The sequence below is a fragment of the Mytilus californianus genome, unplaced genomic scaffold (genome assembly GCF_021869535.1).
Source record: "Mytilus californianus isolate M0D057914Y unplaced genomic scaffold, xbMytCali1.0.p SCAF_13, whole genome shotgun sequence".
Classification (NCBI taxonomy): Eukaryota; Metazoa; Mollusca; class Bivalvia; order Mytilida; family Mytilidae; genus Mytilus; species Mytilus californianus.
In genome coordinates, this window is record NW_026262615.1 from 30,358,959 (window position 1) to 30,376,419 (window position 17,461).

The 17,461-nt window shown below is 31.7% G+C and overlaps 1 long non-coding RNA gene across 1 annotated transcript; it reads right to left on the bottom strand.

Moving 5' to 3' along the window:
* Window positions 1-7,778: 7,778 nt before the first annotated feature.
* Window positions 7,779-11,333, bottom strand: LOC127723509 (uncharacterized). Its single transcript, XR_007992115.1, has 3 exons — window positions 10,879-11,333; window positions 9,612-9,687; window positions 7,779-8,059 (listed from the first exon to the last, which is right to left on the bottom strand). It is a non-coding gene; the product is annotated as an uncharacterized LOC127723509 (long non-coding RNA).
* Between the last annotated feature and the right edge of the window lie 6,128 nt (window positions 11,334-17,461).

Below are 17,461 nucleotides of genomic sequence, written 5' to 3' on the forward strand. Positions count from 1 at the left end.
TAGTCAGGGAGATGATTTGCATCTTCTGGTTTCTTGTGGAAAGTCATTATTCATTGATTACAACTACTTTTTGCTTCTAGTTACTTAAACATGAAATAAGTGTAAGAATTGCTGCTTTAGATTTATATAAGTGTACTCTTTATACAAGTATAGCAAAGATAATAATCTAGACATATGGTGTTTGCCTTTCAACATTCAACATGTGGTGTGTACTTTTTAGCATCCAGCATGTGGTGTTTGATTTTTTTTAATTCCAACATATGGTGTTTGCTTTTAACATCCAACATGTGGTGTTTGCTTTTAACATCCAACATGTGATGTTTACCTTTTAAGATCTATCATATGGTGTTTGCTTTTTAACACCCAACATGTGGTGTTTGCTTTTTAACATCCAATATTTGGTGTTTGCTTTTTCAGATCTAGCATATAGTGTTTGCTGTTTTACATCCAACATGTGGTGTTTGCTGTTTTACATCTAACATGTGGTGTTTCTTTTTAACATTCAGCATATGGTGTTTGCTTTTTAACATCCAACATTTGGTGTTTGCTTTTTAAAATCCAACATATGGTTTGCTTTTTAGCATGCAACATATGGTTTGTTTTTAAACATCCAACATATGGTATTTGCTTTTAAACATTCAACATGTGGTGTTTGCTTTTTTAACATCCAACATTTGGTGTTTGCTTTTTAGCATCCAACATATATGGCGTTTAATTTTTAATATCCAACATGTGGTGTTTGCTTTTTAACATCCAGCATATGGTGTTTTCGTTTTAACATCCAACATATGGTGTTTGCTTTCTACATCCAACATATGGTGTTTTCTATTCACATCTAACATATAGTGTTTGCTTTTAACATCCAACGGGAGTTTCTCGTTGCATTGAAGACCAATTGGTGGCCTTCGGCTGTTGTCTTTTCTATGGTCGAGTTGTTGTCTCTTTGACACATTCCCCATTTCCATTCTTAATTTTATATAGTGTTTTCTATTAACATCCAACATGTGGTGTTTGCTTTTAACATCCAACATGTGGTGTTTGCCCCTTAAGATCTAGCATATGGTGTTTGCTTTCTACATCCAACATGTGGTGTTTCCTTTTTAACATCCAACATATGGTGTTTGATTTTTAACATCCAACATATGATGTTTGCTTTTTAACATCCAACATATAGTGTTTTCTATTAACATCCAACATATGGTGTTTGCTTTCTACATCCAACATGTGGTGTTTGCCTTTTAAGATCTAGCATATGGTGTAAAATTGAGAATGTAAATGGGGAATGTGTCAAAGAGACAACAACCCGACCATAGCGCAGACAACATCCGAAGGCCACCAATAGGTCTTCAATGCAGCGAGAAACTCCCGCACCCGGAGGCGTCCTTCAGCTGGCCCCTAAACAAATATGTATACTAGTTCAGTGATAATGGACGTCATACTAAACTCCAAATTATACACAAGAAACTAAAATTAAAAATGATACAAGACTAACAAAGGCAAGAGGCTCCTGACTTGGGACGGCGCAAAAATGCGGTGGGATTAAACATGTTTTTTTGTGTTTGCTTTTTAACATCCAACATGTTGTGTTTGCTTTTTAACATCCAACATAAGGTGTTTGCTTTTTAACATCCAATATAAGGTGATTCTAAAGTAATATGTTTTACTCTTTTTCTAATACTATTTCGAATTTTAAAAACATTCCACACTCGCTATGATAAGTCACTACAATATTTCGTTTTCTACGAATCGTCCAATCTCATTGTATACACGTATTCATCAAACAGTTTAGCATTTTCTGAATAAAGGAATTAATCTTTTCAGTTTCAGTGATATTGTTAAACCATCACGGACGGTTATTAAACTTAGCAATATGTTTATTCAAGGTCCAGAAATAGCATCTAAAGATAAGCGAGTGAATTCTGTATTTAACTGATAAATAGACAGCAACAATCAGTGAGGAGACATGGTGTTCCGTGGAATAATTAATGGGGTTTGTGTTGCTCAGTCTTTATTTGTCTATGTTGTGTTTTGTTTTATCTGTTTTATTTTCTTTGTCATACTTTTGATAGGATTATCAATGTTTTAATAATTTTAAACTGGAATTATACATCGATCAAATAGAATGCAAGTTTGATTTAACTAAACAATTATATTTGTACATAGAAAATGAAAATAACACATTATAAATTTCTAGCGTCCACAGCGCTCACACGTTACCATTTCAAAAGCTGGGATTCAGGCCATTGTCATTACGTATGAAAATATAACCCACACCTGTCGTATTATACATGATCAAAACGTAATATATGCATTATATAGATAAGTCGCAAATTGAACAAAAGTATCGATATTCAATCTTATGATATTAGAACAACAGAAAACCCAATGATACAATATGTTAAAGTGCAAAATCGACACAGTTATAGACATTTATTTTTCATTTCGGGGAGTTCTATGACTCAGAAACATTTTATCTCATTAATACAACATTGGTGTTTTCAGATGTGATAATTGGAACGGTCGTTGGTGGTTTAACAGTTGTCATTAGTATTATCATTCTACTTTTAGTATGCAAAATCAGGTATGCATTGATCTTTAGTACAGCTGTTTTTTGTAAGGGTGTGAGTAAATCAAATTGATATATAAACAATAATCAAGCTAATCATATTATTCAAAATACTATTTAGTTGAGTGCACACATCTAAGTGGTTTCAATGTTCTTCAACTTCGTACTTTAGCAGGTTTTTTTTCACTTAAACGTTTGGCGTTCAAACTTTTTAAAATGATGAGTTAATTCATTTAATATTTCGAAAATCGTTTTGTAGGTCTTCCGGAATATTTTCAAAGAAAATTGACCATTCAGTCAATGAATTTTCAAAAGAAACATGTGAAGGGTCTGATCAGTCAACACCAATGAAAAAGCAGCGTCCTGTTGGAAATAAAAGAAATGGACCTGAAATTCAAAAGACAGAAGACATATATGCACAAGTTATAAAACCACATAAGACTGAAAACATGAATGTGCTATACTCGGAGGGAAACAAAACACGAAAGCTATCAACCGGCATTCAGAAAACAGATGATAACTATTCAGAATTTTTCGAAGGAGAATATGATCGTTTATACAATTTTGACCGTCGCATATTGGACAAAGATTCAAATATGTATGATAGCAAAGAAGGAATAAGTAACAATCAAGATCCATGTTTGATACTACATTGCATGCGAGCAGGTTTGAAAGCGAAGATGTTTATGATCATTCATTTACTAATGTGAATACAGACTCAAATTATGATTGTTCTTCGTCATTAGCACAAACAAGTATGAAAGAGAACGATGTGTATCATAAAAGCGTCTTAAAGAATCTTTAATGTTCAAATCAAAGATTTATATTGTAGGAAAATACTAAATGCAACTTTGATGATACATTATAGCATAAGCAAAAATACAATGACTGCAAAAAGTATATCAAGAAAATATAAGTAAGATATAAGGGATTAAAACATTATTTAACATATTAGTCATAGCGTTGTTCATTTGATATATGTATATAATTTTCAGTATGTCCCCAAATTTTGTCCTTTTATCATTCCAATATGTAAAAAAGGAGATGGGAGTATACGCCATTGAGTCAAATACCACACTGCTAACACGATACTAGACTTTTTAAATCTGTTTGCTTTTTGTCAGTCAAACTAGGACCACACAAAAGTCATACATCTAGCAAAACACTCAATATATTGGTGAAAAGTACGAAATCACAAAAAGCAAGCTGCAAAATACTACAAAAACCCAAATTGCATATTCGGGAAAACGGATGAAATCTTTAATTAGTATTTGATTATTAATTGTTTACAATGTATGTGGTAAAAAGACACAAATACTAAGTGATCATAATTACTTGATGTGCTTTAGGTATGTATTGTATTATCATATATAGTCTTTAGAACGATGTGACTGTCTTTATTCGCAGCATATCTTATTGTGGAACTAGAAATTTTGCAGGGACGTAATCATAATTTAATGCATGCACCACACTCATTAACATTACTGTATATGTAATAAAAGACAAACGGAATGATACAAATACAGAATCAATCTTATATACCCAGAGAGTATCTCTTACTTTGCAGTCAGTATTTACTGTTGGCACTATAGTAAGTGATGGTGCTGAAGAACTAGAAAATAAGTTTTATAATTTACATTTTCAACCCGAATTTGTAATAAAACAAACATTTAGAAATTGAATTTGATTTAGAAAACCCCTCTAATTTAAAGATTTATTGTTGCTATTTACAGTTCGTTGTAAATTGCTTTGAACATCAATATATTTCACATAAATCATTAGCAACACAAAGAAAGGCCATCACCTGATTTTTTATACAAAGAGGTTGTTAATTTGTAGCTTATTTTAGACGCCAGATATCCACTGTTGACTTTACAGGTGTTATATGCTTTTGTCCAGGTAAACAGTCCACGTGGAGACAGCAAAACTAAAAGGGGTAACATCAATTGAAAATCCTCAATTGATGCATACAAAACTCATAACGTTTACCAAAAAAGGAATATGTATTAAATGATTGAATAATTAAGCCAGGTTTGGACAGAACTATGTTGCACTGAGTTCACATGAACTAGAGCAGGAAAAGCGTCTCATTTTCTAATGGTAATATATAAGTCGTGGAATTACGTAACATTGTATAGTTTACCATGACAATTTTGTTCGAATTATTCATGCCTTACGAAAAATTCAACAAAGAAGATTTAGTACTTTGTTATATCAAACGTGGCGTATTCAGATTATACATACCCTTTTCGATTGGGGCTCCATGTTTAGTGTCAGTTATTACGCATATTCTATACCATGATATAAAGCTGTAGTATTAGTGTACTGTATTTTGTTAAATTAACCAACGCGTGTTCCAGATCAAAAGTTACCAATAGTAACAGTCAGAGGGAAATTAGTTTACACCACCTTGTGGTATTACTGTAATTTGTGAAAAAGCAGCTTATCCGAACTATTTGCTCCGAATTAAATTACAATCTCCCGTGCTTGCGTTGGCAAAATTATCAGTATTGTCAATATTGTAATCTACGCCATCCTGGTAAATGAACTTTAGTTATAAAGTATCAAAGACATCGTTTTGTCTCATAAAATATAAGCGAAACAAATAACAACATCCTACTAGTTTCGTACAAGCGATATCATTCAATAAATTAGCAATTTATATGTAAACTTATTACTTACTATCAATGGAAAAAGGAAAACAAATTCTCCTGTACTTAATGAGCGTGATATCAGTTTTGCTAGTTGCTTTTTCGAATCGTTACTTGTTCAATGATATAATGTATATACTTCTGGAGGTTAAGGGTTCTGTACCCCCAGCCACAGATGGCTTTAGCAGTATTTGCACAAGTTTACGAACATTTTGGATCTCAGTGTTCTTTGATATCTTATTTAATTATGTCTTCAAACTGATTTGATTTAAGTGCCACTGATGAGTATAATATAGACGAAACGTGCGCTTAGCGTACCAAGTCATAAGCCTGATATCTATTATTTAGTGTTTACTGGATTGATTCCACAGCCGGTTTGTCGTTCAGTGCTTGAGTGTATTACCAGCCAAATAGTCAGCATTTATGTGTTTACATGAATTATCAATGATAAGGAATATTTCTGCAAATTGTTTGTTTACATCATTTTGAATAAGAATTCAAACACTAAGTTATCATTACCATCAGACACATATGGCCTAAGCCGTGTGTGGAATAGTAATAATGTACAAATTCTGAAAATGTTCTGATTACATAATTTTGAATTAAAATTCCAAACACTTAGTTATCATTGTCATCAGATACACATGGCCCTAGCCGTACGTGGAACAACTTTTTGAATTCTTTCCGCCAAAATGTAATATCAAAATCTATAGCATATAAGAAATTATCGTATATACATTAATGTATAAACACTACTATCTAGTGTGTGATATGGTTGTATGGCGCAATTATTAGATAAGTAAGCCGCCTACCAAAAGCAATAACAACAACAACGAATTCTTTCATTTTTATTTTTCTCACATGTCGTGTTTGATTATGACTTCAAGTGGATTCGTTTTTGGGGACTAATTTAGCATCTATATAAGCCAATTGTGCTTGGTGTAAAACATGCTGCGAACAAGAACAATAAGAAGAAACCATTATCCTTTAACTTCAATTTCCGCTGTATCGATGATGTCCTTTAACATAATAAATTCAAACCGTAGAGTTGACCGCATTTCTTACATTTCTCTGAACATCAAGGATACTATTGGTCTTTTATCAAAATCTGGCTGTACATTAAGAAACTAACAGTGTGTGACGGTTTGAAACTACAATTTACTCACAAATGGAGACTTGATATTTTCTATTATAACATTAATTTAGACTTTTATGCAGCAACCTTCCAACGATATCTAAATATTGAATATATATCTCCGAGTTATTCGAAATAACGTTGCATACACTATTCCTAGGTTTTTATGGACGTCATTATGATTTTAGTGACCATTATGAAATAAAAATAACATAGTCACGGATTCACTGCGGTCATCCGAAAATCATTTATAGATGCTGTGCGTCTTTTTGCCATTGGTATTCCGGGGATTAATTTGTTCGATAATCATACTAAAAATACTAATTTTGGACAATTAAATTTTGCTTTATGAATAGGTACCACCGTGAGTAACGCTCACATAATTTCAGGTTTTCTTGTAGAAAACACAAGAGGCTTATATCATTGTCTCGGTATTCGCGCAGTCCAGTAAGTATGAACGATTAGATACAGACAGAGATAAAAAAAAATAAAAAAATCAGGGACTAGCATGCAACATAAGGTATAATGGTGAAAAAGCTATATACGCCACAAATAGTGTCTCAAAAATGCTATTTCGTTTGTATTTGATGTTGTCACTTGTGAGAAACGATAAAAAAAACCCGTATTTTCCTAAGCAGCTATTGCTTAACAAGATTATAGTGAAATAACCTCAGATGATGTTGAAAACAGTCTACGTTTTTGTGGATATGATTAAAAAGTTGATTAGGTAAATAATATTTACATACTAGTATTCAATACTAAAACAGGTCAGTTTATTGCATACAATATGTTTCGTAAGTACTTTCTACAAACTGGAGTAACTATAATGTTAATAACATGTGCGTTCTTTTGTTGTTTGAAAATTTAAAAAAAACACAACTTTAACTCTTCACAAGTTGTTTTAAACACCAATCTGGATTTATATGATTCATCTAACAATAACTTATGTGTAGATATTTGCTCCACAAATGTAAAAAAATAAAAAAAATTACCATTAAATTTCTTAATCTGAATTGCTTTGAAATAGTTATGAAGACGATGAAATGTATAAGATGACCGTAAGGTTGTTACCTGGTTAAAATAATGTGTGAATTTAACCATGGATAAGATATAATTCTACCACATCAGTCACTTCTTGAAATCAGGGTTACAACTAAATCAATGTCATCAAATATTTTATTGTGTTCATATTCAGCAGTACTGAATTACCAATAACCCTTCTCAAGATAATACATTGTTGCCGCTAGACTGATTTATCGTATACATCATTTTCATTTCTAGTTTCTGATTTGAGAGTTGACGAATAACCGTAGTCACAACCGTCTGTTGATAATGTGTCTGTATGATCATAAACATCGTTATCAAGTTGCAGTCTTCTTCCCCCATGGTTGGAACTGTCGTATGTTTGGTCATATTCGTCAAATTTGTCTTTGAATCTGTTCTCCGTTTTGATACAGCATTTAATCGATCATATTCTCCGTATGATGTTTCAGTATAAGTGTCCTCAGTTGTTTGGAGTCCGTTCTTTTTAATTTATTTACGACTGCATACGTGTTGCTTGAATTGATTGGAGCTAAGCCATATGATTGGTTAGAAATTGGCGTCTCACTTGTTCTAACTTCTGGATTTTGTGAATGCTCGTAGAACTCGGTGGAGAATTGGACTTCTTGCTTATCCGTATTAGCCGATTTAAAAAATCCACATGACCTAAAAATAACATGAAATGTTAGATCTATTTGAGACAGGTAGAAGATATCAAAGCGATAGTCATAGGTTTAAGTCAAACACAAACAGACAATATTGTAAATGAATAGAGAAAAGACCGAAAAGAAAAGAATGTCGACAAGTTTATAAAATATTAAACTGAAAACTATGGATTCAGCAACAAAACGCCACATACAAATGTCGGTGCACTCCTGTGTCATATGAAAGTTAGAAGTGTACGTTGAGTGAAGGATATCATTGTATAGTTTTATAACAAAACCGAATGATCATATTATGCAGTTTAGTTCAAATAATCAAAATATAATAAGAAATATATAAAGATTGGCATAGTTTTTATTAAAATTAATTCCCACTCCATGCTTATGGGAAACAAGTAGTCTAAGTTACAAGGTCTTTAAAGCAAGTTGATTTTAATTTCCCTGTGTCAAGTGCAACAACTATTCATTTTTTGTCTTTTGTAATCTTTTATCGTTATAGTCATGTTGCTGTCTTCCCGGTCATTTCCCCAGATCTCAATTATTCAAATGCAACGGGACCAGGCGCAGGTATCAACTGTAGCACACACTTTCACAATTATAGCTAAAAGACTTCAAAACCGAAAATGAAGTCAAATGGATAAGTTGAATCAATTACATTAAATAAACCGTTAGTAAATTGATAAGAAAACAAGTGTAATAGTGACTTTATCACACACATGAAGTGATAATTAATTCATTTGTAAGATATCAAACTTGTGTATTACAGTCAGATAATTTTCGGATATACTAATCACATTTTAAACAAGCTAGAAATGTCTTTTTTTTTTCAAACTTAAAGTAACTCTATGCTTTCTTGTCGAATGAAAAAAGGTTCTCAACTCGTCCCTTGTTTTTTTGTGAGTTTATTGCCTAAACAACTTTAACAATGTTTAATGTGTAACGTTTGGATGTGAGCTCAATTAACATGAAATATATTTTTAATGTGCATATGCACATTGTAAAACCCTATAATTTTGTTTGTTTTAATGTCCCTATTTATAACAATTACAAGTTGAGCCCCGACAGTAAATATTGACAATGTATTTAGGTCGTGTAGATCAAAGCGCCCACGAATCATTAACATGCTAGGTTATAAACTAACAGTTCGCTTACAAAGCACGGTCTATTGAATGAATGAAATGTTATAATTTAAACAGGAAAGTATTAAAATGAGCTGTTGCACATTTCATTTCGTATCTGATTGTTTAAAAATGAAAACAACAGTAATAAATGTCATGCGTAACGACGTCGGTTTATCTAGTCAATTTAAGAATGTAAAAAAAAATAAATGCATACTGGTTTCAAGGCAGGGTCGTCAGTTTACAGCGGCTTTAAAAAAAGATACAGGTCAATAGTGTATCATCGTATGATTTAGTAAGTCGTAAAGTAATAATTAATTTAAGGTCAACAACGAAAAAATGTTAACCAATAGCAAATTCAGATCTATTTTTATAACAATAAATGTTAAGGAAAATTAGATCTGTGTACTCAAAGTATAGTACGCGATATGATATTACCTTATTTTGCAGAAAATTATCACAACCAAAACAGCTAAAAATGCGATTCCACCTGCAATACCACCAATTACTGGACCTAACAAGAAAAAACAACAATGTCACATGTGTGGACAATACATATCACTTATATCTGATCCAAATATAATAATAAGTAAAAAAAAATTTGTTGATTAAACCAGACTTTGAAGGACTTATTTCTGAGACATTGGTACATTTTTGTATTTCTGAAATGATAAGATAAGCTGCACACAAAAATGTGTTCATAGGTCCTTATTTATTGAGTTGCAATTACTGTGGATTCATTTTTATTTGTGATATACAAATTTTCGTGGGTTTCGTGGGTCACAGCAAACCACGAATTTAAGAATTCGACGAAGAATAATCCCGAGAAATGTGTATGGAGTCGGATGTTTAATTTCCGGTTATGTTATGCAGTTCTAGTATAGTGTTGACTAGCGATAACCATTGTAACATAACACGTGTTTTTATTGAAAGAAGATACAAGTATTTTGATTAAATCAATAATAAATATATCGAATATCAGTGATAATTTACTTTTTAAAATTGATTAAAAATGTTCCTGGAAAATAACTGCAAGTTGTTAATTACCCTGTCATAGTTTGGTTTACTGGTGATTAAAAATCAATAGGATTAAGTACGGGAATATTGCCCGTAGGTAATATAGTTTACGACAAGGACATTTATTTTCACACCTTTTACTTATATGACTGTTTCTTATATCGTGATTAGGGAAATGAGCTTTCAATCATAGAGTTTTGAATGCCTTATAAAATTCCGAAAAGAATTTATAAATTGTAAAACAAAAAAAATAATTAGTTGTCTCTGTCCATTATTGTAATAGAAGTTTTCAATGAACACTTTAACCTAGAATGACCAAGCGAGGATTTTGACAATTCAAAACTTTTTCAATTAATTCCTTCTTTTTTGTTTGTTTTATTACTGTTCAAACCAAGGAGATTATATGCTCTCCTAAATCAAAAAGAAACCCACGAATTACGTATCTGAATTTATTTTTTTTTGTAATCAGCGATCCACGAATGTACGTATACCACGAAACGTCTTTTTTCCTCTATTCACGAAAATTGATACCCACGAAAATAAATAAATCCACAGTAATAATTAATCATAATTAATATTTTAATCAGCCGTTAATCCATCACACGTTCTGTTTTGTACACATTATACAAAAAAAGTTCAGTTATATTAAAGAAAATAACTAACTGAAAAAGTCAGATGAGTAAGGTACCTATATCAAAGCTGACGCTAGAATCTTTCCCCATCGTCTTTGTTGCAATTACGCTTTGGCTTGAGATTGTAGTAGATGATTCGTCTAAAAAGAAGGTGAACAAATTGTTTAGCAGAGCTATCTTTGTACAAGTCTTATATAACTTCAACATTGATACCACGTTTCTACCCTATTTTATACAATTACGTGAACAAGGTTTGAAAACTCTTTTCTATTCAGGCATGCCATAATTGTTGGCGTAAAATTTGTTTCTAATAAAGTTATATTAGTAGAATGATTCCTCAGTTTTTTGTTTGTTTTCTGTATTGGTTAGTTTCTTCTTAATCGATTCGATACAATTGTACAAAACTGACTGATTCCTTTTTATGTCTTGTATTTGGTTTTGCCGTACCTCATTCCCCTTTATGTTTTTTAAAGACTGTTTTATTGTAGATCTATATCATTTTAGTTTAAACGTGCAAAAAAAATTAAGACATTTTTTATTCTTAGTGAAAACAACTTAGAAATATTCATCGCTCACTTCTACTTTAATCCAAAACGACAAAGGGTTCATTTCAGCCGTTATTACAAGTTTTTCATAATACCTAAATAATACAATTTTAATTGAAAAAGTTCCTTATTTTCTTCGTTGGAGAGCTGCATTTGTAATATTTCTTGTGAACATACAAAATACAGATTAGACTAAAAATTTCTTGATTTACATTCATCAGGAACACTCAAGGTATATCGTTCTTGGGTGTTCTAGTTTTTGGATGATTGACAGTTGATTAATACAGTTGTAATCACACATTGTTTTTAAAAATTCAAATTCATTATTTGTCTAACACAAGAACATAGAAGTCTCGGCGAATCTAGTTCTTTAATTTATCTTGGTTATTGACCTGATTCATATTTTTTGTATATGTCTTTCTCTACTTTTGTATTTGAATCCATCAGGACGATGAACAGCTGCCGGTCGATAATACATACCACAATTAATATAGCGTTTATACTAAATATCATTCAAAGAAATTGGAATTATGCATCGTACAGTTACATATTACATTTAAAAATATTGAGACCACTGGTGTGAATCTTATGTTTATTCTAAAAAGTTCAAATGACCTACTCCAAAATCATTACACAAAATTATCACTATTTCTTACTGTAATTTCATCTCCTTAAACCGAGTTTCCCTAAAAAATTAAAAAAGAAAGACACATTCTTTATTTGGATTGACGAAAAATCATACTTGGGTAATTAGCACAGTGATACCAACAACAAATACATCGTAGACTATATAAAGTAGAAAGACGATGGACTTTTTGATCGACTAATGCTTATATAATACAGAACTTATACCTATCATTCCACCATGAAAAAAATAAAATCACTAAAATACTGAACTCCGAGGAAAATTCAAACGGAAAGTTCCTAATTAAATGGCAAAACAAAAAGCTAAAACCCATCAAACGAACTATCTTTGCAAGCTCTTTAATATCATGTTATAAAGACGAAGTTCTTTTCAACGAGTGCTTGAATCGGATAAACCCCAAACAGCATGCTTTTAAAGAAATGCAAGCTTCATATCTGAAACTGTTTTTTTGAAATTGAGTCGGGTTGGGACTTCAGTAAATCTTTTGTCATATTCAATCGTATGGTGTTAAAATATATTAATGAATTCGTAACACGCATGAATATTCATGTATATTAACTTTAGAAGTTAATAACGCAAAAACTGCTCTATGAATAAAAGATAAGATATGGTATGATTGCCAATGAGACAACTCTTTACATGAGACCAAATGACATAGAAATTAACAACTATAAGTCACTGTACGGCCTTCAACAATGAGCAAAGCCCATACCGCATAGTCAGATAAAAAAGGCCCCGCAATGAAAAATGTAAAACAATTCAAACGAGAAAACTTACGGCCTAGTAAATGAACAAAAAAAAAGAAATATGTAACACAACAACAAACGACAACCACTGAATTAAAGTAAAGGCTCCTGACTTAGGACAGTCATATACATACAGAATGTGGCGGGGTTAAACATGTTATCGGGATCCCCCCTAACCTGGGACAATGGTGTAATCATACAACATATGAACGAACTATACAAAGTTAGCAGTTTTTTTTTAAGGCAGAATGACTGAAATCTCTATTTTACAAATTATAAGGTCATTATCTGGACCGTGAGGACATATCTCTATCTGTGTTATAACTCAAGAGATTTTTCAATTTGCGTTACTGCTGCATAAACAATACCATATGCATGATGTGTATCATCTGGTACACATCATTTACTTAATATATATATATAGTAAATACTAATACATATTAGATCATGGGAAACACTCCCGTTCTTGAAAAAAGCAAACAAGCAAGAAAGAAATAAAACGCGGTACTTAAAGACAAAAAACTCATCATATATACCAGGCCTCAAATCTTGTACGTCAGACGCGCGATTCATCCTTGAAACTTTTTCTGTTTTCTGCACAGCAAATAGACTTTGCTCCGAGGTTGTAAAAGATGCGGCACCTTGAATATAAGGGAACACAATTGGTTTCAATAGAAAAGTTACCATAATTGCATTTGTATAATATGTAAATTAGATTGAACTTCAACAATGTGAATCATCATAACGAAAGGCACTTAGTGGAGCTTGCAATTATGTAAATAATTATTTCATAAGCTCATATAATCTGAAAATGTCTCAGTTTTGACATAAGCTATCATACATTCGAATTAACGATTCAAACAGAAGAAATGTGGACGATGTTACTTTTACTTCATACCTTAATTTATTGTGCAAATTAACTATAAATATTTTAGTATGATCTATATCACAATGTAATGAAGTTGTTTAAGTCATATGAAACTAAGTTCTTGTAATTTTGATGTTATCGAAATTTGACCCAATGCAATCATAATACCTGTATCCCCACTATTTATATTTATTACGAATCTATAACGTAATATTGACAAATAATATTCCATTTAGTTATTGTGAATCGCAAGCTTATTAAATTTCAAGTTCGTTGTCGAATTTAAATGGATAGTGACACTGTTAAACAATCAACACATAACAAAAAGTGATATAACAGAGCAATTATATAATTTTGTTTATATTTTGCATGCGTGGTCATTTGTAACCAGTGCACGTTTGTTCACATTCTTTCATCACGGTTTCCACCTTGCACTTGCGCTATGCAGTGGCCGAAGCTCTAACGAAAGGTCCCAGTGAAGACAATGATTCAATAGCAGTATATTAATGCAGATTATGGTGATATAAAGGATTGTCTTTTACAATGAAGTTCATATAAACTTGATTTATAAACTTACTCAGCAATTCAAGCATAAAAACATATTCAAGTTTTTTTTGTATTCGAAGTTTCATATGACTTGAATGCATGAGTTATATACCTGTTCTGCACACAAAATAATCTAACTGGTCATTGCAAACTCTTCTGGTAATATTAAGTTCTCTTTTGCCATTTTTATTTGTAAACGAGCCTGCTAAACAGTAAAGCGGATCTTTGTTGCCTGCTTCGGCTGAAAATGTATGTAATCTTAAAGTATTATTAATAAAGTATAGACTGAAAATGCAGCGCACAATACAATGAATGAGTTCTTTTCATAGTCTGCTTTGTTGCCAAACATATTTTTCTATTTGTTAATAATGAAACACGTGACATTTTCTGCATTAACTTGTAAAGCCTTAAGAAAGCACCTTCAGTCTTGCAATACACTTGACAAATGAACATTATATATTTCTGAATCTCAAATTATGTGTCCAAAATACCAATGGGGATTTACAAAACCCATAAGTTGAAAACTAACAACACCATGGCAGAAAGACGACGAAAATACGAACAATCCAGCATAAAACCAAATAAAAAAAAAGCAACGCAGCAACACGAACCACAAAAACAATTTTGGTAGTCATTGGTGCTCCGGAATGTTAAGTTGATTGAAATTGATCAGAGATGTATTTTGAATGGTAGGTGTGTCGATTAACACATCGTACGTTACTATCATCTTTCGTTTAATGAACATAAAGTAACTGTCATCACTTGTCAAAGTCGCTATATATCAGCCATACAACTTTTCATTAACATGTTTATACTTTAAAAAGGTGGGGCTAATACCTGAAAAACGTTAGTAAATCCTACACGCGTTACTTCCAAAACCTTTATAGGGTTATCAATCTATACCAGCGAACCTTCTAAGATAATGTTTCATGTTATTGTATTGATTATTATACATTTATCTTTTATGTAACCCAAAAAGATAACAGAACCGAATTAAATATTTCAATAAATTTTTATAAAGAGTTTTTATTGATTTACCTTGTGTCAGCTTAGCTTCAGTTTCCGCTCGAAAAACATTTGTCCAGGCATGAAGCGCTTCGTTTACATGACCCATCAGTCGGCAATAAATGTCAGGTGAAAGCAAAAGCTGATATCTTTCCAGGCACATTTGTTTGCTATTTGAATACGGTTTACCCCAACCGACTACGGACCCGTTATCTTGGAAGTGATGAAAAAAAGAGAGATGAAAAATGAAAATATTAACTAAATTCTTTAAATAAGATACTAATGAAGAATTTTTGTTAATAAATCAATGACAGGAAATTAATAGGCATGCTGTCAGGCTATGAACATTTTTACATTGCATGTTTCTCAAAGGAAATTAGCAAATCATACCTATTAACAGACTGTGTGTAAAATAATTTACAATATTTAAATAAAATGATTGGAAATCTTTGAAAGATATTTTAAACGGTCATCTTCGGAAATGCCATAACACCATTTTCAATTTTGTTAGTGAAAACTATAAGTACGCAAAACGTAATAGTTGAATAACTGCCTTATCTATTTTTTTTTTAGGTTTGAGAGTTTCTGATGAATGTGTATCCAAAAAAGTGCTTCATACACACAAAATGTTTTTTTTTAACTTACAAACACAGGGTAATGTCGCTGCTTGTAGACTGCAGGTCCCCAAAGTAATTTGTAGTAACCACTACCTCGCTACTGCATTTATTTACAATATATACTTGTTTAAATACCCCGTTCATAATTTAAGAAATTCTTATAAAACTTTGGTTACAAATACCTCAGGCAAAGTTGAGCAAGGTTAGCTTTTTGGTCACATAGCTCCTAACGTTGCAGAGTATTTAAGCATCCCTGGCATTCAAATGTTAAGGTCTTAGCGTTCACGATGAAAGTAGTTCCGGAAAAGCGCTTCGGACGCTTAAAATTTATAAAGTGTTTATCTAATTCGTATGCACAATTTGTAAAAAGCTTATTTGTTAAACAACAAGTAATCCGAAGTGTATTTTTTTTCTACGAAACATGCTGCTAGTGTTTTTAAGCTTACCTGGCCAAAAGGGCCAATGTGAGCTTTTGCTATTACTTGATCTAGAATGATTTATATTTCCGAAATCATTAATTGACTACTTTTATAAGTTGTCATCCTTTAAGGTAAATGGGATGTCTTAATTAAAATCCATAAAAAATTTTAATAATTTGTCCAATTTTAGTTTAAATCATGCTTTTTTCAAAAAAAAATATAAAAAGAATGGGTCACGGAACTTATTTTCACTTTACAGGTTGTGCAAAATTGACAGATTTCGTAAGGATTATGCATGGAAAACCCAATTTTTCCGCCTTAAAACGAAAACTACACCATAGAATTTTGAGATAAAATATGAGAAGATAGCTCTATTAATATGCTTTCAGATAAGAAAAAGAAAAATGGGGTCACGGGACTCGTTTTCTTGCTACATAATAAAATAGGTAAATTCCTTACACATTCTATTTTAAAGGTAGCTCTTTCTGATTTATCTGCCTACATTTGAGTTGTCCCCCCTTATGTGGCAAAATTGGAAAAAAAATGAATCAAACAAAAGTATTCTGTGTTTTGTCAAAAACAGCCATATATATCATTAAACATGTCATTTTCTATATTGAAATGAAAATTTTAACACATTAATTAGTTACTACTCTCAAAATTTGCACATTTTATTAAAGATCTCGACCGATTGTTTCCAGGTATTTCAAAATCCAAGTTGGAGGAAGACACCCTAGCTACCTTAATGACGATTTTAATTATTTGTTTCCTCGTTTTTGCCTATAATTTGCGTTGTAAAAAGAATGCTTTGTTACACTGACGGGACTATATCAAAATAAATAAAAGTTTATTACAGATTTCTAATAAATGGATTTCTGTATACAGCTTTATAAAGTTATAACAACAGGTTTCGTTTAAAATAAATTTCATATTGATAGACGAAATCAATTAATGCACATGATGAATGATATTTACTGCATGTACTGGCCCTTGAATTATCTGAGCTATCATTACAGATAGCTGCTGTCAGTCCATTGTTGCCACCAAAACAGTATTAAGTTGTACATTTACCATTATTATTACCAGAAACATTCCCACTGAAAACTAAATGTGACAAAAATCATATAGATATAAATGTTAAACTATTGAACAAAATATAAATCTAAATAATTATACATTGTTAAATAACACATGAATAAAGGTATCCATCGCTTAAAGCTACGTGATTTAGCGTCTGTTGGATAATT